The sequence below is a fragment of the Bufo gargarizans genome, chromosome 4, assembly GCF_014858855.1.
Source record: "Bufo gargarizans isolate SCDJY-AF-19 chromosome 4, ASM1485885v1, whole genome shotgun sequence".
NCBI lineage: Eukaryota > Metazoa > Chordata > Amphibia > Anura > Bufonidae > Bufo > Bufo gargarizans.
Window position 1 is genome coordinate 500,072,340 of NC_058083.1, and position 24,220 is coordinate 500,096,559.

The 24,220-nt window shown below is 45.2% G+C and overlaps 1 long non-coding RNA gene across 1 annotated transcript; it reads right to left on the bottom strand.

The window, feature by feature from the left end:
- Positions 1 to 567: 567 nt before the first annotated feature.
- Positions 568 to 19,150, bottom strand: LOC122936045. The gene is made up of 2 exons (XR_006388870.1): positions 19,023 to 19,150; positions 568 to 889 (listed from the first exon to the last, which is right to left on the bottom strand). It is a non-coding gene; the product is annotated as an uncharacterized LOC122936045 (long non-coding RNA).
- Positions 19,151 to 24,220: the final 5,070 nt, after the last annotated feature.

A 24,220-nucleotide genomic window follows, 5' to 3' on the forward strand; every position in this document is an offset into this window, starting at 1 on the left:
ATGTTGTGAAGATACGAGATGTGCAGCACCTGAAACTACGGATACTGGAAGCCTGTGCTAGCATTTCTCCTGTGGTGTTGCTATCAGTGTGTGAAGAGTGGGAGAAGAGGGTTGCATTGACAATCCAACACAATGGGCAGCACATTGAACACATTTTATAAGTGGTCAAGTTACTTTACCGAGCACACCATTGTTTTTCTTGTGAAATTCCCAATAAGTTTGATGTGTCACATGACCCCCTTCCTATTGAAAAAACAAAAGTTGGATTCAAAATGGCCGACTTCAAAATGGCCGCCATGGTCACCACCCATCTTGAAAAGTTTCCCCCCTCACATATACTAATGTGCCACAAACAGGAAGTTAATATCACCAACCATTCCCATTTTATTAAGGTGTATCCATATAAATGGCCCACCCTGTAGATATATTTATCAAATATAGATAGTGACTTAAAAAAAAATCTAAAAATTAAAAAAATGTGATTCTAAATAAAAATGTTTTTTAAACAATAGGTCATTTTCTGAAGACACATTCCCATTAAAAAATAAAATAAGCAAGGCAAATAAGGACGGACTGGTAAGGCTTTTATAATAATGTTGATGATGAAATCAATTAAGTTATAGATTGCATATATATTGGAAATTTCAATAAGAATATTAAAACAAAAGAGTGATGCTGGTTCTAGAAAGAAGGCAGACTTTTCCAATTCCGTATTAAGTCATAGCCAAGTATCCCTTCATTTTGGGAATACTTAAATATACATTTGTTCTTAGAACCTGGGAGTATAACAAGCAACCATAGGATCCCATCAGTTGTTCAGCAAAATCTTCAGTGTGCCGCAAAAAAACACAAAATGTATGTTTCCATATGTCTTCTGTATTCTGCAGATCTGCAAATAAATGGAACGTATCGTTTTAATAAAGATTCAAAGGTGACCTGACAGGGCATTCAAGTTTGTGGACACGGATCCTCAAAATAGGAATAGCATACGGAACACATTCCATGAGCAATTAGCTTTTTTGCAGATCCATAGACTTGAATGGGGCCACGGATCGCATTTTGCGGACATGTATAGAACATGATCTATCTTTTATGCGGACATATGGAAGTAGATAGCACACAGTGTACTATGTGTGGAGTTAGTAGTCCTATAGAAATAAATGGGTCTGCATCTGACCTGCAAAAATGCAGAAAGGATGCAGAAAGAGAAATACGGTCGGGTAAATGGGCACTTTATTTGATCTCTCTAATGTGTTGGGAAAATTCACACAGTGACGTCACAGTAAATAGATAGTATACACAGTGATGTCACAAAATAGAGATAATATACACAGTGATGTCACAGTACATGGATAACGAAAAGAGATGAGCGAGTTTTATATTTTGAAATTCATGCTTAGTTTGGTGGTAAAAGCAGAATTGCGTTACGGATTTCGTTACCACGGACCATAACGCAATTCTATGACGGAATGCATAACGGAATGCCTTTAGAGGCATTCCGTTATTCATGTTTCCGTTATGCAGGGGAGTCCTCTCCTGCATAACGGAAACAGGACGGATCCGTTATGCAGGCCATAGACTTCTATTATGCCGGAATAAATAACAGAATGTACGAAAATAAGGCAATGTACACTTTTGAGGGCAATTTTTTTTTATGATTGCATTTTATTAATTTTTGAATAGCAGCAACAGGTAGTTGAGTAAACAATGTCTGTTTCTTTTTTTTGCTCTCTTTATCTCATTTTAATTGAAAATGTATTATTATTATTTTTTTTAAATGCCACAAAGAGGGAAATGAATGGAAGGAAGTGGAAATGTTACTTGTATACTTGCATATAGTCTGGGCACCTAGATTACTGGAATACCTAGTGCTATAACTACTAAATCCTGACTATGCTTGCAATTTTTTTTTCCCTATGACAATAGTAAGAGCTACAATAAATGAAATGCTATTCAAAATTATAGAAGGGGAACATTTACAGCCCATACGAGTTTCATAAATGGTCCAGTTCGCTATAGGCAATTATGCTACTGTGCCAATAGGTAGGCGTCTGTTTTATAATATCTGGGAAACTTGTTAGATTTGAACACAATGGAGCAAGTTATCCAGGTTAACGATTTTAAACTTATCAGATTCGTTACAAATAGGGATGAGCGAACTCGAACTGTATAGTTCGGGTTCGTACCGAATTTTGGGGTGTCCGTGACACGGACCCGAACCCGGACATTTTCGTAAAAGTCCGGGTTCGGGTTCGGTGTTCGTCGCTTTCTTGGCGCTTTTGTGACGCTTTCTTGGCGAGCACCATGTGACCCAGCCTCTATTTAAGCTGGAGTCACATAGCGCCGCTCGTCACTCTGCTCTGATTAGCGTAGGGAGAGGTTGCGGCTGCGACAGTAGGGCGAGATTAGGCAGATTAACTTCTCCAAAGGACTTGATTAATCGATCGATCTGCAGCTGTGCATCATTGAGCTGCTGAAATTCAATTGCTCACTGTTTTTAGGCTGCCCAGACCGTTTGTCAGTCACTTTTTTCTGGGGTGATCGGCGGCCATTTTGTGTCTTGTGCGGTGCTGCGACCAAGTGCATCCAAGCTGCGACCAAGTGCATTTAACCCTCAATGGTGTGGTTGTTTTTTGGCTAAAGCCTACATCAGGGTGAAGCTGTCACACCAAGTGCATTTAACCAGCAATAGTCTGTTAATTTTTTGGCCATATACTAAATCAGGGGCAAGCTGCGCCCGTCACCAAGTGCATTTAACCAGCAATAGTCTGTTCATTTTTTGGCCATATACTACATCAGGGGCAAGCTGCGCCCGTCACCAAGTGCATTTAACCCTCAATAGTGTGGTTGGTCAAGCTGTCACACCAAGTGCATTTAACCAGCAATAGTCTGTTCATTTTTTGGCCATATACTACATCAGGGGCAAGCTGCGCCCGTCACCAAGTGCATTTAACCCTCAGTAGTGAGGTTGGTCAAGCTGTCACACCAAGTGCATTTAACCAGCAATAGTCTGTTCATTTTTTTGCCATATACTACATCAGAAGCAAGCTGCGCCTGTCACCAAGTGCATTTAACCCTCAATGGTGTGGTTGTTTTTTGGCTAAAGCCTACATCAGGGTGAAGCTGTCACACCAAGTGCATTTAACCAGCAATAGTCTGTTCATTTTTTGGCCATATACTAAATCAGGGGCAAGCTGCGCCCGTCACCAAGTGCATTTAACCAGCAATAGTCTGTTCATTTTTTGGCCATATACTACATCAGGGGCAAGCTGCGCCCGTCACCAAGTGCATTTAACCCTCAGTAGTGTGGTTGGTCAAGCTGTCACACCTAGTGCATTTAACCAGCAATAGTCTGTTCATTTTTTGGCCATATACTACATCAGGGGCAAGCTGCGCCTATCACCAAGTGCATTTAACCCTCAATGGTGTGGTTGTTTTTTGGCTAAAGCCTACATCAGGGTGAAGCTGTCACACCAAGTGCATTTAACCAGCAATAGTCTGTTCATTTTTTGGCCATATACTACATCAGGGGCAAGCTGCGCCCGTCACCAAGTGCATTTAACCCTCAGTAGTGTGGTTGGTCAAGCTGTCACACCAAGTGCATTTAACCAGCAATAGTGTGGTTATTTTTTGGCCATATCCCAGTCTAATTCTGTCACTAAATCCATACCGGTCACCCAGCGCCTAAATACTAGGCCTCAAATTTATATCCCGCTAAATCTGTCGTTACCGCTGTACTGTTGTGGCTGGGCAAGTTATTTAGTGTCCGTCAAAGCACATTTTTTGTTCAGGGTTGAAATACAATTCCCAATTTAGCAATTTCATAATTTAGTGGTTTCTGCTATATCAGAGCTATTTGAAATCTATCCCTAAAAGGGTATATAATATTCAAGGTGCACATAGGGTCATTCAGAATAACTTCACACACACGCTACTGTGCATTTCCAAGTCTAATTCTGTTAGTAAATCCATACCGGTCACCCAGCGCCTAAATACTAGGCCTCAAATTTATATCCCGCTAAATCTGTCGTTACCGCTGTACTGTTGTGGCTGGGCAAGTTATTTAGTGTCCGTTAAAGCACATTTATTTTTCAGGGTTGAAATACAATTCCCAATTTAGCAATTTCATAATTTAGTGGTTTCTGCTATATCAGAGCTATTTGAAATCTATCCCTAAAAGGGTATATAATATTCAAGGTGCACATAGGGTCATTCAGAATAACTTCACACACACGCTACTGTGCATTTCCAAGTCTAATTCTGTCACTAAATCCATACCGGTGACCCAGCGCCTAAATACTAGACCTCAAATTTATATCCCGCTAAATCTGTCGTTACCGCTGTACTGTTGTGGATGGGCAAGTTATTTAGTGTCCGTTAAAGCACATTTTTTGTTCAGGGTTGAAATACAATTCCCAATTTAGCAATTTCCTAATTTAGTGGTTTCTGCTATATCAGAGCTATTTGAAATCTATCCCTAAAAGGGTATATAATATTCAAGGTGCACATAGGGTCATTCAGAATAACTTCACACACACGCTACTGTGCATTTCCAAGTCTAATTCTTTCACTAAATCCATACCGGTCACCCAGCGCCTAAATACTAGGCCTCAAATTTATATCCCGCTAAATCTGTCGTTACCGCTGTCCTGTTGTGGATGGGCAAGTTATTTAGTGTCCGCCAAAGCACATTTTTTGTTCTGGGTTGAAATACAATTCCCAATTTAGCAATTTCATAATTTAGTGGTTTCTGCTATATCAGAGCTATTTGAAATCTATCCCTAAAAGGGTATATAATATTCAAGGTGCACATAGGGTCATTCAGAATAACTTCACACACACGCTACTGTGCATTTCCAAGTCTAATTCTGTCACTAAATCCATACCGGTCACCCAGCGCCTAAATACTAGGCCTCAAATTTATATCCCGCTAAATCTGTCGTTACCGCTGTACTGTTGTGGCTGGGCAAGTTATTTAGTGTCCGTTAAAGCACATTTTTTGTTCAGGGTTGAAATACAATTCTCAATTTAGCAATTTCATAATTTAGTGGTTTCTGCTATATCAGAGCTATTTGAAATCTATCCCTAAAAGGGTATATAATATTCAAGGTGCACATAGGGTCATTCAGAAAAACTTCACACACACGCTACTGTGCATTTCCAAGTCTAATTCTGTCACTAAATCCATACCGGTCACCCAGCGCCTAAATACTAGGCCTCAAATTTATATCCCGCTGAATTTGAATACAATACATTGGGCCAAATAATATTTTTGTTGTTGTGGTGAACCATAACAATGAGGAAAACATCTAGTAAGGGACGCGGACGTGGACATGGTCGTGGTGGTGTTAGTGGACCCTCTGGTGCTGGGAGAGGACGTGGCCGTTCTGCCACATCCACACGTCCTAGTGTACCAACTACCTCAGGTCCCAGTAGCCGCCAGAATTTACAGCGATATATGGTGGGGCCCAATGCCGTTCTAAGGATGGTAAGGCCTGAGCAGGTACAGGCATTAGTCAATTGGGTGGCCGACAGTGGATCCAGCACGTTCACATTATCTCCCACCCAGTCTTCTGCAGAAAGCGCACAGATGGCGCCTGAAAACCAACCCCATCAGTCTGTCACATCACCCCCATGCATACCAGGGAAACTGTCTCAGCCTCAAGTTATGCAGCAGTCTCTTATGCTGTTTGAAGACTCCGCTGGCAGGGTTTCCCAAGGGCATCCACCTAGCCCTTCCCCAGCGGTGAAAGACATAGAATGCACTGACGCACAACCACTTATGTTTCCTGATGATGAGGACATGGGAATACCACCTCAGCATGTCTCTGATGATGACGAAACACAGGTGCCAACTGCTGCGTCTTTCTGCAGTGTGCAGACTGAACAGGAGGTCAGGGATCAAGACTGGGTGGAAGACGATGCAGGGGACGATGAGGTCCTAGACCCCACATGGAATGAAGGTCGTGCCACTGACTTTCACAGTTCGGAGGAAGAGGCAGTGGTGAGACCGAGCCAACAGCGTAGCAAAAGAGGGAGCAGTGGGCAAAAGCAGAACACCCGCCGCCAAGAGACTCCGCCTGCTACTGACCGCCGCCATCTGGGACCGAGCACCCCAAAGGCAGCTTCAAGGAGTTCCCTGGCATGGCACTTCTTCAAACAATGTGCTGACGACAAGACCCGAGTGGTTTGCACGCTGTGCCATCAGAGCCTGAAGCGAGGCATTAACGTTCTGAACCTGAGCACAACCTGCATGACCAGGCACCTGCATGCAAAGCATGAACTGCAGTGGAGTAAACACCTTAAAACCAAGGAAGTCACTCAGGCTCCCCCTGCTACCTCTTCTGCTGCTGCCGCCTCGGCCTCTTCCTCTGCCTCTGGAGGAACGTTGGCACCTGCCGCCCAGCAAACAGGGGATGTACCACCAACACCACCACCACCTCCGTCACCAAGCGTCTCAACCATGTCACACGGCAGCGTTCAGCTCTCCATCTCACAAACATTTGAGAGAAAGCGTAAATTCCCACCTAGCCACCCTCGATCCCTGGCCCTGAATGCCAGCATTTCTAAACTACTGGCCTATGAAATGCTGTCATTTAGGCTGGTGGACACAGACAGCTTCAAACAGCTCATGTCGCTTGCTGTCCCACAGTATGTTGTTCCCAGCCGCCACTACTTCTCCAAGAGAGCCGTGCCTTCCCTGCACAACCAAGTATCCGATAAAATCAAGTGTGCACTGCGCAATGCCATCTGTAGCAAGGTCCACCTAACCACAGATACGTGGACCAGTAAGCACGGCCAGGGACGCTATATCTCCCTAACTGCACACTGAGTAAATGTAGTGGCAGCTGGGCCCCAGGCGGAGAGCTGTTTAGCGCACGTCCTTCCGCCGCCAAGGATCGCAGGGCAACATTCTTTGCCTCCTGTTGCCACCTCCTCCTACTCGACTTCCTCCTCCTCTTCTTCCACCTGCCTTATCCAGTCAGCCACACACCTTCACCACCAACTTCAGCACAGCCCGGGGTAAACGTCAGCAGGCCATTCTGAAACTCATATGTTTGGGGGACAGGCCCCACACCGCACAGGAGTTGTGGCGGGGTATAGAACAACAGACCGACGAGTGGTTGCTGCCGGTGAGCCTCAAGCCCGGCCTGGTGGTGTGTGATAATGGGCGAAATCTCGTTGCAGCTCTGGGACTAGCCAATTTGACGCAAATCCCTTGCTTGGCGCATGTGCTGAATTTGGTGGTGCAGAAGTTCATTCACAACTACCCCGACATGTCAGAGCTGCTGCATAAAGTGCGGGCCGTCTGTTCGCGCTTCCGGCGTTCACATCCTGCTGCTGCTCGCCTGTCTGCGCTACAGCGTAACTTCGGCCTTCCCGCTCACCGCCTCATATGCGACGTGCCCACCAGGTGGAACTCCACCTTGCACATGCTGGACAGACTGTGCGAGCAGCAGCAGGCCATAGTGGAGTTTCAGCTGCAGCACGTACGGGTCAGTCGCACTACAGAACAGCACCACTTCACCACCAATGACTGGGCCTCCATGCGAGACCTGTGTGCCCTGTTGCGCTGTTTCGAGTACTCCACCAACATGGCCAGTGGCGATGACGCCGTTATCAGCGTAACAATACCACTTCTATGTCTCCTTGAGAAAACACTTAGGGCGATGATGCAAAAGGAGGTGGCCCAGGAGGAGGAGGAGGAGGAAGAGGGGTCATTTTTAGCACTTTCAGGCCAGTCTCTTCGAAGTGACTCAGAGGGAGGTTTTTTGCAACAGCAGAGGCCAGGTACAAATGTGGCCAGACAGGGCCCACTACTGGAGGACGAGGAGGACGAGGATGAGGAGGAGGTGGAGGAGGATGAGGATGAAGCATGGTCACAGCGGGGTGGCACCCAACGCAGCTCGGGTCCATCACTGGTGGTGGGTGGGGGGAAAGGCAGGACAATGACGATACGCCTCCCACAGAGGACAGCTTGTCCTTACCCCTGGGCAGCCTGGCAAACATGAGCGACTACATGCTGCAGTGCCTGCGCAACGACAGCAGAGTTGCCCACATTTTAACCTGTGCGGACTACTGGGTTGCCACCCTGCTGGATCCACGCTACAAAGACAATGTGCCCACCTTACTTCCTGCACTGGAGCGTGATAGAAAGATGCGCGAGTACAAGCGCACGTTGGTAGATGCGCTACTGAGAGCATTCCCAAATGTCACAGGGGAACAAGTGGAAGCCCAAGGCCAAGGCAGAGGAGGAGCAAGAGGTCGCCAAGGCAGCTGTGTCACGGCCAGCTCCTCTGAGGGCAGGGTTAGCATGGCAGAGATGTGGAAAACTTTTGTCAACACGCCACAGCTAACTGCACAACCACCTGATACGCAACGTGTTAGCAGGAGGCAACATTTCACTAACATGGTGGAACAGTACGTGTGCACACCCCTCCACGTACTGACTGATGGTTCGGCCCCATTCAACTTCTGGGTCTCTAAATTGTCCACGTGGCCAGAGCTAGCCTTTTATGCCTTGGAGGTGCTGGCCTGCCCGGCGGCCAGCGTTTTGTCTGAACGTGTATTCAGCACGGCAGGGGGCGTCATTACAGACAAACGCAGCCGCCTGTCTACAGCCAATGTGGACAAGCTGACGTTCATAAAAATGAACCAGGCATGGATCCCACAGGACCTGTCCGTCCCTTGTCCAGATTAGACATTAACTACCTCCCCTTAACCATATATTATTGGACTCCAGGGCACTTCCTCATTCAATCCTATTTTTATTTTCATTTTACCATTATATTGCGAGGCTACCCAAAGTTGAATGAACCTCTCCTCTGTCTGGGTGCCAGGGCCTAAATATATGCCAATGGACTGTTCACATGTTGGGTGACGTAAAGCCTGATTCTCTGCTATGACATGCAGACTAATTCTCTGCTGACATGAAGACAGATCCTCTGTTACGGGACCTCTCTCCTCTGCCTGGGTGCTGGGCCTAAATATCTGACAATGGACTGTTGCAGTGGTGGCTGACGTGAAGCCTGATTTTCTGCTATGACATGCAGACTGATTCTCTGCTGACATGAAGCCAGATCCTCTGTTACGGGACCTCTCTCCTCTGCCTGTGTGCTGGGCCTAAATATATGCCAATGGACTGTTGCAGTGGTGGCTGACGTGAAGCCTCATTCTCTGCTATGACATGCAGACTAATTCTCTGCTGACATGAAGCCAGATTGTCTGTTACGGGACCTCTCTCCTCTGCCTGGGTGCTGGGCCTAAATTTATGAAAATGGACTCTTACAGTGGTGGCTGACGTGAAGCCTGATTTTCTGCTATGACATACAGACTGATTCTCTGCTGACATGAAGCCAGATCCTCTGTTACGGGACCTCTCTCCTCTGCCTGTGTGCTGGGCCTAAATATATGCCAATGGACTGTTGCAGTGGTGGCTGACGTGAAGCCTCATTCTCTGCTATGACATGCAGACTAATTCTCTGCTGACATGAAGCCAGATTGTCTGTTACGGGACCTCTCTCCTCTGCCTGGGTGCTGGGCCTAAATTTATGAAAATGGACTCTTACAGTGCTGGGTGACGTGAAGCCTGATTTTCTGCTATGACATGCAGACTGATTCTCTGCTGACATGAAGCCAGATCCTCTGTTACGGGACCTCTCTCCTCTGCCTGTGTGCTGGGCCTAAATATATGCCAATGGACTGTTGCAGTGGTGGCTGATGTGAAGCCTCATTCTCTGCTATGACATGCAGACTAATTCTTTGCTGACATGAAGCCAGATTGTCTGTTACGGGACCTCTCTCCTCATCCTGGGTGCTGGGCCTAAATTTATGAAAATGGACTGTTGCACTGGTGGGTGACGTGAAGCCTGATTCTCTGCTATGATATGAAGACTGATTCTCTGCTGACATGAAGCTAGATCCTCTGTTACGGGACCTCTCTCCTCTGCCTGGGTGCTGGGCCTAAATATCTGACAATGGACTGTTGCATTGGTGGCTGACGTGAAGCCTGATTTTCTGCTATGACATGCAGACTGATTCTCTGCTGACATGAAGCCAGATCCTCTGTTACGGGACCTCTCTCCTCTGCCTGTGTGCTGGGCCTAAATATATGCCAATGGACTGTTGCAGTGGTGGCTGACGTGAAGCCTCATTCTCTGCTATGACATGCAGACTAATTCTCTGCTGACATGAAGCCAGATTGTCTGTTACGGGACCTCTCTCCTCTGCCTGGGTGCTGGGCCTAAATTTATGAAAATGGACTGTTACAGTGGTGGCTGACGTGAAGCCTGATTTTCTGCTATGACATGCAGACTGATTCTCTGCTGACATGAAGCCAGATCCTCTGTTACAGGACCTCTCTCCTCTGCCTGTGTGCTGGGCCTAAATATATGCCAATGGACTGTTGCAGTGGTGGCTGATGTGAAGCCTCATTCTCTGCTATGACATGCAGACTAATTCTCTGCTGACATGAAGCCAGATTGTCTGTTACGGGACCTCTCTCCTCTGCCTGGGTGCTGGGCCTAAATTTACGAAAATGGACTGTTGCAGTGGTGGGTGACGTGAAGCCTGATTCTCTGCTATGACATGAAGACTGATTCTCTGCTGACATGAAGCCAGATTGTCTGTTACGGGACCTCTCTCCTCTGCCTGGGTGCTGGGCCTAAATTTATGAAAATGGACTCTTACAGTGGTGGGTGACGTGAAGCCTGATTCTCTGCTATGATATGAAGACTGATTCTCTGCTGACATGAAGCCAGATTGTCTGTTACGGGACCTCTCTCCTCTGCCTGGGTGCTGGGCCTAAATTTATGAAAATGGACTCTTACAGTGGTGGCTGACGTGAAGCCTGATTTTCTGCTATGACATGCAGACTGATTCTCTGCTGACATGAAGCCAGATCCTCTGTTACGGGACCTCTCTCCTCTGCCTGTGTGCTGGGCCTAAATATATGCCAATGGACTGTTGCAGTGGTGGCTGATGTGAAGCCTCATTCTCTGCTATGACATGCAGACTAATTCTCTGCTGACATGAAGCCAGATTGTCTGTTACGGGACCTCTCTCCTCTGCCTGGGTGCTGGGCCTAAATTTATGAAAATGGACTGTTGCAGTGGTGGGTGACGTGAAGCCTGATTCTCTGCTATGACATGAAGACTGATTCTCTGCTGACATGAAGCCAGATTGTCTGTTACGGGACCTCTCTCCTCTGCCTGGGTGCTGGGCCTAAATTTATGAAAATGGACTGTTGCAGTGGTGGGTGACGTGAAGCCTTATTCTCTGCTATGATATGAAGACTGATTCTCTGCTGACATGAAGCCAGATCCTCTGTTACGGGACCTCTCTCCTCTGCCTGGGTGCTGGGCCTAAATATCTGACAATGGACTGTTGCATTGGTGGCTGACGTGAAGCCTGATTCTCTGCTATGACATGCAGACTAATGCTCTGCTGACATGAAGCCAGATTGTCTGTTACGGGACCTCTCTCCTCTGCCTGGGTGCTGGGCCTAAATTTATGAAAATGGACTCTTACAGTGCTGGGTGACGTGAAGCCTGATTTTCTGCTATGACATGCAGACTGATTCTCTGCTGACATGAAGCCAGATCCTCTGTTACGGGACCTCTCTCCTCTGCCTGTATGCTGGGCCTAAATATATGCCAATGGACTGTTGCAGTGGTGGCTGATGTGAAGCCTCATTCTCTGCTATGACATGCAGACTAATTCTCTGCTGACATGAAGCCAGATTGTCTGTTACGGGACCTCTCTCCTCTGCCTGGGTGCTGGGCCTAAATTTATGAAAATGGACTCTTACAGTGCTGGGTGACGTGAAGCCTGATTTTCTGCTATGACATGCAGACTGATTCTCTGCTGACATGAAGCCAGATCCTCTGTTACGGGACCTCTCTCCTCTGCCTGTGTGCTGGGCTTAAATATATGCCAATGGACTGTTGCAGTGGTGGCTGATGTGAAGCCTCATTCTCTGCTATGACATGCAGACTAATTCTCTGCTGACATGAAGCCAGATTGTCTGTTACGGGACCTCTCTCCTCTGCCTGGGTGCTGGGCCTAAATTTATGAAAATGGACTGTTGCAGTGGTGGGTGACGTGAAGCCTGATTCTCTGCAATGATATGAAGACTGATTCTCTGCTGACATGAAGCCAGATCCTCTGTTACGGGACCTCTCTCCTCTGCCTGGGTGCTGGGCCTAAATATCTGACAATGGACTGTTGCATTGGTGGCTGACGTGAAGCCTGATTCTCTGCTATGACATGCAGACTAATTCTCTGCTGACATGAAGCCAGATTGTCTGTTACGGGACCTCTCTCCTCTGCCTGGGTGCTGGGCCTAAATTTATGAAAATGGACTGTTGCAGTGGTGGGTGACGTGAAGCCTGATTCTCTGCTATGACATGAAGACTGATTCTCTGCTGACATGAAGCCAGATTGTCTGTTACGGGACCTCTCTCCTCTGCCTGGGTGCTGGGCCTAAATTTATGAAAATGGACTCTTACAGTGGTGGGTGACGTGAAGCCTGATTCTCTGCTATGACATGAAGACTGATTCTCTGCTGACATGAAGCCAGATCCTCTGTTACGGGACCTCTCTCCTCTGCCTGGGTGCTGGGCCTAAATATCTGACAATGGACTGTTGCATTGGTGGCTGACGTGAAGCCTCATTCTCTGCTATGACATACAGACTAATTCTCTGCTGACATGAAGCCAGATTGTCTGTTACGGGATCTCTCTCCTCTGCCTGGGTGCTGGGCCTAAATTTATGAAAATGGACTGTTACAGTGGTGGCTGACGTGAAGCCTGATTTTCTGCTATGACATGCAGACTGATTCTCTGCTGACATGAAGCCAGATCCTCTGTTACAGGACCTCTCTCCTCTGCCTGTGTGCTGGGCCTAAATATATGCCAATGGACTGTTGCAGTGGTGGCTGATGTGAAGCCTCATTCTCTGCTATGACATGCAGACTAATTCTCTGCTGACATGAAGCCAGATTGTCTGTTACGGGACCTCTCTCCTCTGCCTGGGTGCTGGGCCTAAATTTACGAAAATGGACTGTTGCAGTGGTGGGTGACGTGAAGCCTGATTCTCTGCTATGACATGAAGACTGATTCTCTGCTGACATGAAGCCAGATTGTCTGTTACGGGACCTCTCTCCTCTGCCTGGGTGCTGGGCCTAAATTTATGAAAATGGACTCTTACAGTGGTGGGTGACGTGAAGCCTGATTCTCTGCTATGATATGAAGACTGATTCTCTGCTGACATGAAGCCAGATTGTCTGTTACGGGACCTCTCTCCTCTGCCTGGGTGCTGGGCCTAAATTTATGAAAATGGACTCTTACAGTGGTGGCTGACGTGAAGCCTGATTTTCTGCTATGACATGCAGACTGATTCTCTGCTGACATGAAGCCAGATCCTCTGTTACGGGACCTCTCTCCTCTGCCTGTGTGCTGGGCCTAAATATATGCCAATGGACTGTTGCAGTGGTGGCTGATGTGAAGCCTCATTCTCTGCTATGACATGCAGACTAATTCTCTGCTGACATGAAGCCAGATTGTCTGTTACGGGACCTCTCTCCTCTGCCTGGGTGCTGGGCCTAAATTTATGAAAATGGACTGTTGCAGTGGTGGGTGACGTGAAGCCTGATTCTCTGCTATGACATGAAGACTGATTCTCTGCTGACATGAAGCCAGATTGTCTGTTACGGGACCTCTCTCCTCTGCCTGGGTGCTGGGCCTAAATTTATGAAAATGGACTGTTGCAGTGGTGGGTGACGTGAAGCCTTATTCTCTGCTATGATATGAAGACTGATTCTCTGCTGACATGAAGCCAGATCCTCTGTTACGGGACCTCTCTCCTCTGCCTGGGTGCTGGGCCTAAATATCTGACAATGGACTGTTGCATTGGTGGCTGACGTGAAGCCTGATTCTCTGCTATGACATGCAGACTAATGCTCTGCTGACATGAAGCCAGATTGTCTGTTACGGGACCTCTCTCCTCTGCCTGGGTGCTGGGCCTAAATTTATGAAAATGGACTCTTACAGTGCTGGGTGACGTGAAGCCTGATTTTCTGCTATGACATGCAGACTGATTCTCTGCTGACATGAAGCCAGATCCTCTGTTACGGGACCTCTCTCCTCTGCCTGTATGCTGGGCCTAAATATATGCCAATGGACTGTTGCAGTGGTGGCTGATGTGAAGCCTCATTCTCTGCTATGACATGCAGACTAATTCTCTGCTGACATGAAGCCAGATTGTCTGTTACGGGACCTCTCTCCTCTGCCTGGGTGCTGGGCCTAAATTTATGAAAATGGACTCTTACAGTGCTGGGTGACGTGAAGCCTGATTTTCTGCTATGACATGCAGACTGATTCTCTGCTGACATGAAGCCAGATCCTCTGTTACGGGACCTCTCTCCTCTGCCTGTGTGCTGGGCTTAAATATATGCCAATGGACTGTTGCAGTGGTGGCTGATGTGAAGCCTCATTCTCTGCTATGACATGCAGACTAATTCTCTGCTGACATGAAGCCAGATTGTCTGTTACGGGACCTCTCTCCTCTGCCTGGGTGCTGGGCCTAAATTTATGAAAATGGACTGTTGCAGTGGTGGGTGACGTGAAGCCTGATTCTCTGCAATGATATGAAGACTGATTCTCTGCTGACATGAAGCCAGATCCTCTGTTACGGGACCTCTCTCCTCTGCCTGGGTGCTGGGCCTAAATATCTGACAATGGACTGTTGCATTGGTGGCTGACGTGAAGCCTGATTCTCTGCTATGACATGCAGACTAATTCTCTGCTGACATGAAGCCAGATTGTCTGTTACGGGACCTCTCTCCTCTGCCTGGGTGCTGGGCCTAAATTTATGAAAATGGACTGTTGCAGTGGTGGGTGACGTGAAGCCTGATTCTCTGCTATGACATGAAGACTGATTCTCTGCTGACATGAAGCCAGATTGTCTGTTACGGGACCTCTCTCCTCTGCCTGGGTGCTGGGCCTAAATTTATGAAAATGGACTCTTACAGTGGTGGGTGACGTGAAGCCTGATTCTCTGCTATGACATGAAGACTGATTCTCTGCTGACATGAAGCCAGATCCTCTGTTACGGGACCTCTCTCCTCTGCCTGGGTGCTGGGCCTAAATATCTGACAATGGACTGTTGCATTGGTGGCTGACGTGAAGCCTCATTCTCTGCTATGACATACAGACTAATTCTCTGCTGACATGAAGCCAGATTGTCTGTTACGGGATCTCTCTCCTCTGCCTGGGTGCTGGGCCTAAATTTATGAAAATGGACTGTTGCAGTGGTGGGTGACGTGAAGCCTGATTCTCTGCTTTGACATGAAGACTGATTCTCTGCTGACATGAAGCCAGATTGTCTGTTACGGGACCTCTCTCCTCTGCCTGGGTGCCGGGGCCTAAATATCTGAGAATGGACTGTTCCAGTGGTGGGTGACGGGAAGCCAGATTCTCTGCTATGGGACCTCTCTCCAATTGATTTTGGTTAATTTTTATTTATTAAATTTTTATTTTAATTCATTTCCCTATCCACATTTGTTTGCAGGGGATTTACCTACATGTTGCTGCCTTTTGCAGCCCTCTAGCCCTTTCCTGGGCTGTTTTACAGCCGTTTTAGTGCCGAAAAGTTCGGGTCCCCATTGACTTCAATGGGGTTCGGGTTCGGGACGAAGTTCGGATCGGGTTTGGATCCCGAACCCGAACATTTTCGGGAAGTTAGGCCGAACTTCTTGAACCCGAACATCCAGGTGTTCGCTCAACTCTAAAACCTCACAAAAAATTGTCCACCAAAGGAATCCAAAGCTTTTGGGATTCGCTTTGGATGAATTGTGTCAAAATATGCAATTTTACTGTTAATTTTGGTCAGAAAAAATCATTAAGGAGAAAGAAGATGGAGAATCATATGACACTGGGAGGAAGTGTGTGTGGGGGTGGGGGTGGGGGTGGGGGTCCTGATTGGTTTAGAGGCTGACAAACAACCTGTCTGCTAAAAAACAGAGTCACAAAACCCATTGTAGTGTGATAGGGACACTATAGGGAAAGAATAGAAAGATATTTGTCGATTTTAGGGAGTTTGATCAGGGAAAGCTTTGAGTTGGTCACAAGAAGCTGGTCACACTATGCTACAGCAATTCAGCCTAGTAGTTCTACATAACAAAACCAACCCTCTGCAAGGAAAAAAAAAAATCATTTTTAACATGAGTAGAGAGAGACAACAGTTCTTTTAAAAAAACCTCTTGTTTCCACAGTTTGTTATTGCCAGAACAGCACCCCAATAGCATTCTGCTGCAAACGCTGAGCAATTGCACATTTTATTTCCACTGCATAATATCCATCTGTGTTATTAAATGTGTTGTATTATAGCAAACATATTTTACAGCAATAATGCAATTTTTATACCAGTGATATTAGTCCAAAACCATTTCAACTAGAGCACTGCTTGGCTATACTGGTGGTATCAGAGGCATCATTGTATCACATTGTGTGTTTTGTAGTACAAAAATGTCAATGTTCAAGCAGTGATATTAAACGCATACATAGTTCAAAGAAATTTCACTGCCAACACTGCATTATTCCCAAAGTAAATTGTCAATAGCATTTGTTTTTAGAACAGATGGACATTTAATTGTGCCTCTGTCTTTAAATTACAAAAATATACTTGCAATTTTGCTAGTATTGTTCAGTAATCTGTATGTACCAAACCCAAGACTTTTGATTTAGGAAACTCATGAGTTTTCATTTATAGGAAACCTTTCAGTTTTTATTTATGCCTCATCGTCCCAGAAAAAAACTGAAAATGTGCTACCCCTATTCACATTGGGCACTGTGAACTCATTCTCAAATAATGGTTTCATTTGCATTCTCTTTGTCTTCAGTGCCCCTCCTAGTGGGTTGCCTTCTTTTTTCTTAAGAGACAACAAAATCCCACCCAGCACTATGATTTTCCCTGTTGATGACTTATGTGAGAAATATTAGTGTTTGGACAGCCATGAAGAGGAGGTTCAAGTACAGGTGGAGGGTGGGGGTCACCCATACATAGCTGTGTTGGAGGTGGTGGTAGTAGTGGCATCTGTAGCCACAGTGGTGGTTGTGGTGGTAGGGTCAGTGGTAGCGACAGTGGCATTTGGAGCAAATACAGAACAGTGAATCAGATGGGGGCCAAGGAGCTCATGATGACATATCACATTCTGATAAAAGTGGAGGGTGAGGACTATGACTTGATTGTATGTTGGACAGGATCTTGGAGCTGGATCAGGGTGCTGAGGAAGAGGTAACATCAGAGGAGTCATGAACATTGTGTGCATTTAGGGGTAATTTGGTCAGGGAATTTGATCCAGGAGCCTGTCCTCACATTTCAGCCATTCTTATGTGGCAAGGAACACCCTCCTGGACTTACAGCGATAGAATGGTCTGTCATTACACTGCTTGATCCATGACGTACCAACTCACTGGAATTCTACCTTGCAGATGCGAGAGTGTCTGCATGAGCAGCATAAAGCGGTGAATGAGTTTGTAATGCACCAGACCACCTCAGCAGGGAGCATGTGTTGTTTTGAGGCCAGGCAGTGGCAGCTCATCAGAGACGCCTGTCCTGTACTGAAGGCATTTGAAGAGGCCACAAAATTTTTCGGTAGGGCCTCATACCACTGCCCTTGTCTGCCTACCTACCATCATGTTCTGTACTGTATGGCTGCTGCTGCTGACACAGCTTCTATTTCCTGCTGTTAATTCCCTATTGCCACTTCCATTACCCCATCTGCCACTACCATTACACAGTCGCCACTTCAGCTACTACTACGACCACCCCTAAACAGCCACACACATCTACTGACTTATCTGTTCCATGCTGTGCTGCTACTGCTGCTGCTACTATTGCAGCCACATGCCACTATTACCCTACCCTTTCCACATCCACACTACACTGCTGCTGATCCTAATTAAAAGGGAGGATTTTTACAGGTTTGTTCAGAACAAGACACTCTTTCTTTTGACAATTAACAATTAACATTCTGCCCCATTAAGGTACACTTTTTGGATGCTTGTGCAGAACGAGCTACTCTTTCATCTGACATTAACGTGTGTGTGTAAATGGGGCACAGATCTTTCTCAGTTGAGGCATAATTTTTGGACACTTGAAAAACCCCAACTCATGTAGGCAGTGTGCTTTTAAACATGCTGTATACGGTATGTGAATGTCACTCTGACATCATTTGCTACGGCTGCCATTGCATACAAAAGCTTAAGGGGGGGGGGAATTAAAGAGCAAAGATTTGTTAAAAATTAACAAAAAAGACAAAAAAAAATCATAAAAATCGGACTCCTAGGAGACTAGATTGTGTTATATACCAATTTTCAGGCAATTGAAGCAACATCAAGGCACAACGAATCAATTCGGGTCTGAACCAAAATTTTGGAAATATTGGCAAATCTGACACAAAGAAAATTTTAAGAAATGTGTTCATTTCTAATCAAAGCATGAATGTAATTGTTTATTTATATGATTTTCTTTGGAATCCAGATCACACTTATGCAGAAATTGGTTGAAATACATTTCAAAGGAGCTGTATATATGCCTCCAAATAGTAATACAGGTGGGATACAGAGTCCCTATAAGAAAATTGTAGTATGTTCCATCCACTGCCTGTAAAACTTGGTGTATGGTAGACAACTTCACATGGAACCATGTGGGTCTCACCAAGCGGCATAATACTGTTCATTACTGTGCAATATAATGCTGGCTGACCTAAGAAATTTCATGTAAATGTAGCATAATTTGAGGAAATATTAATAGAAGTCCAGGCCAGGCTATAATGACAGAGTTCTATTGTGACCGAGAAGTGGGAGGTAAACATGGATTATTGTGGCCTACTCCAACCGCAGGGGTTCGTCTGCGTCTAGACCGCTGACACATTATTAGAATACTGGTGGGCAAAAAGAATACATTATAAAGCTACAGGATTAACATATAAAAATAAATGCCCTAAGCCCGTTGCTTACCGGGAGCATCTGTCTTGCGTTTGATGTGCAGTTGCACGTCTCAGAAATAGTCCAACACCTAGTGCTGCTATATATAAGTAACCTTGCATCTCCGGCAGCGATCACATGTCAGGAGTTTTACAGTGTTGATGCTGTTGCTAAGCCCTTGCTGTGACTGAGGAGCAGTTTCCAGTTTAGTAAGGTTAAACCGCATTTCTCATACAATGGCTGGTGAGAAGTCTCTGCAATGTCACATAATCACTTGAACATACTATTCTTAAAGTCTAAAGATGACATAAGTAGAGAATAGGTAATTTCCAAAAATGGAACTTAAAGGGGTATTCCCATCTCAGACATCGATGGCATTTCCTTAGGATGCCATTAATGTCATATAAGTGAGGGTCCCACTTCTGGGACCCATTCTTATCTCCAGAACAAGCCTCCCCAAAGTAAAGGAGAAGTGAAGTACGTCCACCCTCTGTTCGCCGGTATGGGACTTCTGAAAATAGCCAAGTCTTGGTTTGTCTATTTCCGGCAATTCCATAGCAGTGACTGGAGAGATGGCCGTGCATGTGCGCTCTCCATTCACCGCGATGGGACTTGTGAAAATAGCTGAGCACATCTCCTTCACTTTGGGGGGGGGCACATTCTGGAGATAAATGCGAGTCCCTGAGGTGGGACCTGCACCTATCGAACATTGATGGCATATTCGAGTGATATACCATCAATGCCTGAAATAGAAAAACCCCCTGAAATAGCAAAAGATAATTTATCTAATTATTTTACTGGAATTTTTTTTGGGTATACCACTAAATCGGTATACCGCTAGACAAATTTCTGTTAACCAAAAAAAAGTATTTATTAACTATCGTAAAACAATATGGATGGGCACTCATATATGGAGGTAATTAGGACACCATTTATTATTAAAATATACAATAAAATACAATCACAATGTAAAATCCATATACAATGTGGTACAGTAAATTATACCATTTTCAAGAACTGGGGCTGATAACCATTTCAAGAACTGGGGCTTATGCCACTGAGGAAGGGGACAGCGTCTCCCCGAAACACGTCTGGCGTAAGACCTTGAACAAATACCCCATTTATATGAATTTAAGTGCACTTTTTGAGAAATAGGAGCTTTTTCTACCTCACTCAAAAAAGACCTGAAGACGTCATTTGCCTGCGCCTGGAAGGTGCGTGATCCTCACACCAAATCGGACTTCAAAACCAGCGGTGAGAGACACGTGGGACGCGATTAAACTCCACAACCGGGACGCCGGTATACAGTGTGGAACACGGACTTACTCGCAAGTCCCAGCAGGCTGCAGGCTAAGGTAAGCCCACATAGTGGGTAAAGATTTGAGATATGCTATAAAACAACCATAGGAACAGAATGAATTGCATTAGAAACGTATATTAAGGACTTCCATCACAGCGATCCATCTGGATATAACAGCTTCCTATTGATACCAAAAGACTGGTTATATTTTGCAACAGTCCTTAATGGATACATAAAGAGACTGGTTACGTACAAAGACTACCAAGGAACTTTGTCTATATGTGCAATCATATCTTTGAGGCTATGAATTAGGAATACAGGACAACTGAGTGGCAAATACCTTTAGGACCAATTATATCACTATAAGTGGAATATGTGTTTATAGATATTTTGGCATTTTATTAATGTTATTATAGAGAAATATCACAGATTTGAACAGGGACTGATCACCGCAATTATCCCACCTGTATTACAGTACTAAAACTCGCGGGACCTACAGCCCTGAGATTATCAGGTGGGGACTTGCTTGGGTTATCAGCCCCAGTTCTTGAAAATGGTATCATTTACTGTACCACATTGTATATGGATTTTACATTGTGATTGTATTTTATTGTATATTTTAATAATAAGTTGTGTCCTAATTACCTCCATATATGAGTGCCCATCCATATTGTTTTACGATTTAACTTGCTTTTTGAGGGGTGCACTCAAATTGTGGTTGGTGCACCTACCCTGGGGGATTAGTGGTGAGCGGATCTCTTAATCTTTTATACTATTTATTAACTATCCCTACGATAGGCGATAAACAACGGATCCAACCACTCGGACTCCCCGCAATCCCAAGAAAAAGGTGTCACCAAGTCACCTCTATGTATGGATTGTTTAGTGTGCATGCTGGTCCTTTTACTTCTATGGGACTGAAGGAGTGCTCTCTATAACAGTCCCCAGAAAGAGCAGTGGACCAACATACGCATGCAACATGCAACAGTATCTCTTGTTTTTGGGATCATGGGGGATCCCAGTGATCTAGTATTTACGGTATCATTTTATCATCACTTTATCATACCCTGTGGGCTGGTAATAAATATTTTTTGTGGGATAACCCCTTTGATTTTCATATTTGTTTTTAATTTGAATTATCTTTTTATGAATGCCCTAAGGATGAAAGCCAACATTTGCAAGAAACTGGAAGCACGGGCAAGACTATGGAGATTGAAGCTTAATGTTGGTAAAAGAAAGTTGCAGGAATAGAAATTAAATGGAATACAGTAGAGTAGAGTTGGTTGAAAAGTGCACAATGTCAAGCAGCAGCTGTAAAGGCAACTAAGGGTGTGTGATGTATAAAAAAAGGGAAATAGGGTTCAAAAGAGGATAAGTTCAAAGGAGGTTCAAATGGTACTTTCAAGAAGATCTCTTTTAACATGTAGATGTGTGATGAGCAGAAAGAACTGGCACATGGTTTATTCACTCAAAGAACAATCCAAATGACCAGGAGACATTCATTGCAAGTAAGGTGATCCAGGCGTAACCATCGAAAGTTTTTTTTTACAGTTAGGACTCTACTCTATGGGTGCTCCGAAAGACGTTTGTTTGCACTGGCCTGATTACACAGACCAATGCAAACTGAATGTAGGAGGAATGATTGCTATCGCTGTCGTTATAGGCAGCACATCCCTGATTACACTGGGATATGAAAGATGCCCTTCGGCAGATAAATGTGCGTTTGCTCAATCGTCAGCTGATCGGCTGCACAATTTTATGGGCTAGTGATTTGGAAGAGCGTTCTTACAAATGCTCAATAATTGGCCTGAAAATCGGATGGTCAAATAGAGCCCTTAGAGTAGTCAAACTAACTCAAGAGGTAGTAATGGCAGATACATGTGTTGTTCCTATAAAATGTAAGGAAATATAGATAGGCTACATTCATGTACAGGGTCGGATCCTGGGTGGTGAATGCCCTTAGGCTCACCATGTAACAATTGGAGGAAAACTGCTTGGATTTTCAAAAGTAATTGTAAATCAGTTTGTAAGAAACCCATTGAGAACACGACAACTTGAGCTGAACTGAATTGTTCTATTTGAGTCAGGTCTTCTTACAATCTGCTCTGCACATTATGCAGCAGAAGATTTATGGACTGAATATGGGTTCTGTGTTCCAGTCTGTACTTCCTGTGTCCCATCACTACAGTACAGTCTGTCATTCAGCTCTGTACTCGTTTACTAGATGATTAACATTCCATACATGCCTTCTGTTGATTTATTGACCCATCTGAACATTGCATGATGTGTTTGGTGCACATATGTGTGTCAATGACCATTTGCAACTGTACCCTCAAATAATGGCAGAATTATTGAGTGTTCTCTTCTTTTGATATGTTGATATTTCATTGGATTTGCTTAATTTTAAAGTATAGCATGCATCACAGGCTCACGTGGAACTAAAATATCAGCATGAAGATAGCATGAGGAGACAATGGATTTGGTTTAAACCATAGGTCAATGAATCCCATTGTTGTATAATTGACCTTGGGAAGTTCTTATCTTTATTACCTGCCAGTATGTGTGGTATAGTATATAGGTCAATGAGACATTGCAGGAGAATAATCTTTTGGGTAATTTAGTTATGTGTATCACTTACACAAAGATGTTTTTTTCCAGCAAAAATATAAAGTTGGTCATTGCACAAGGATCTGGAGGCAAATGAATAATCTCTGTGCCAGAAAAACTGGATACAACCCAGAACATCAGAGATTGGGCACAGTGTCACAAAAGGCCCCCGTACAAATAAGTCTATTGTCAGCAGAACACACTGTTTTTGGCAAACCAGTCGGCAATATAAGATGTATGGGAGAAGAATGATGGGCACATTAAGCTTCAGTGCCCGATCCTTTCATTCTCCTGTGAGCAGCTTAGGCAGTGTGCTAGGTCTCCTTAAAGAGACCAGCTGTGTATAGAGACTTATTCTAGCTATGTACAACTTTGCTTCCTCCAAACCCTACCTAAACTGGTGACAGTCACTAAAGTGAACCTTTCTGCCATAGTCAGAACTAAAGACTAAAGACTACAATCCTTAGAAAAAGTGGTGAATCCATATTCTCTCCCTTACAATACATGGACTGAGGGCGTATCCTTTGGAAATGGTTGCCTATTGCTTTAAATTGGATGTTTTTTGTTGTATTGTTGTTCATGTTATACTGTGTATATGTTGCAGGTAGGGATGAGCGAACTCGAACTGTATAGTTCGGGTTCGTACCGAATTTTGGGGTGTCCGTGACACGGACCCGAACCCGGACATTTTCGTAAAAGTCCGGGTTCGGGTTCGGTGTTCGTCGCTTTCTTCGCGCTTTTGTGACGCTTTCTTGGCGCTTTTTGAAAGGCTGCAAAGCAGCCAATCAACAAGCGTCATACTACTTGCCCCAAGAGGCCATCACAGCCATGCCTACTATTGGCATGGCTGTGATTGGCCAGAGCACCATGTGACCCAGCCTCTATTTAAGCTGGAGTCACATAGCGCCGCCCGTCACTCTGCTCTGATTAGCGTAGGGAGAGGTTGCGGCTGCGACAGTAGGGCGAGATTAGGCAGATTAACTCCTCCAAAGGACTTGATTAACTGATCGATCTGCAGCTGTGGATCATTGAGCTGCTGATCCTCAATTGCTCACTGTTTTTAGGCTGCCCAGACCGTTTGTCAGTCACATTTTTCTGGGGTGATCGGCGGCCATTTTGTGTCTTGTGGTGCGCCAGCACAAGCTGCGACCAAGTGCATTTAACCCTCAATGGTGTGGTTGTTTTTTGGCTAAAGCCTACATCAGGGTGAAGCTGTCACACCAAGTGCATTTAACCAGCAATAGTCTGTTCATTTTTTGGCCATATACAAAATCAGGGGCAAGCTGCGCCTGTCACCAAGTGCATTTAACCCTCAATGGTGTGG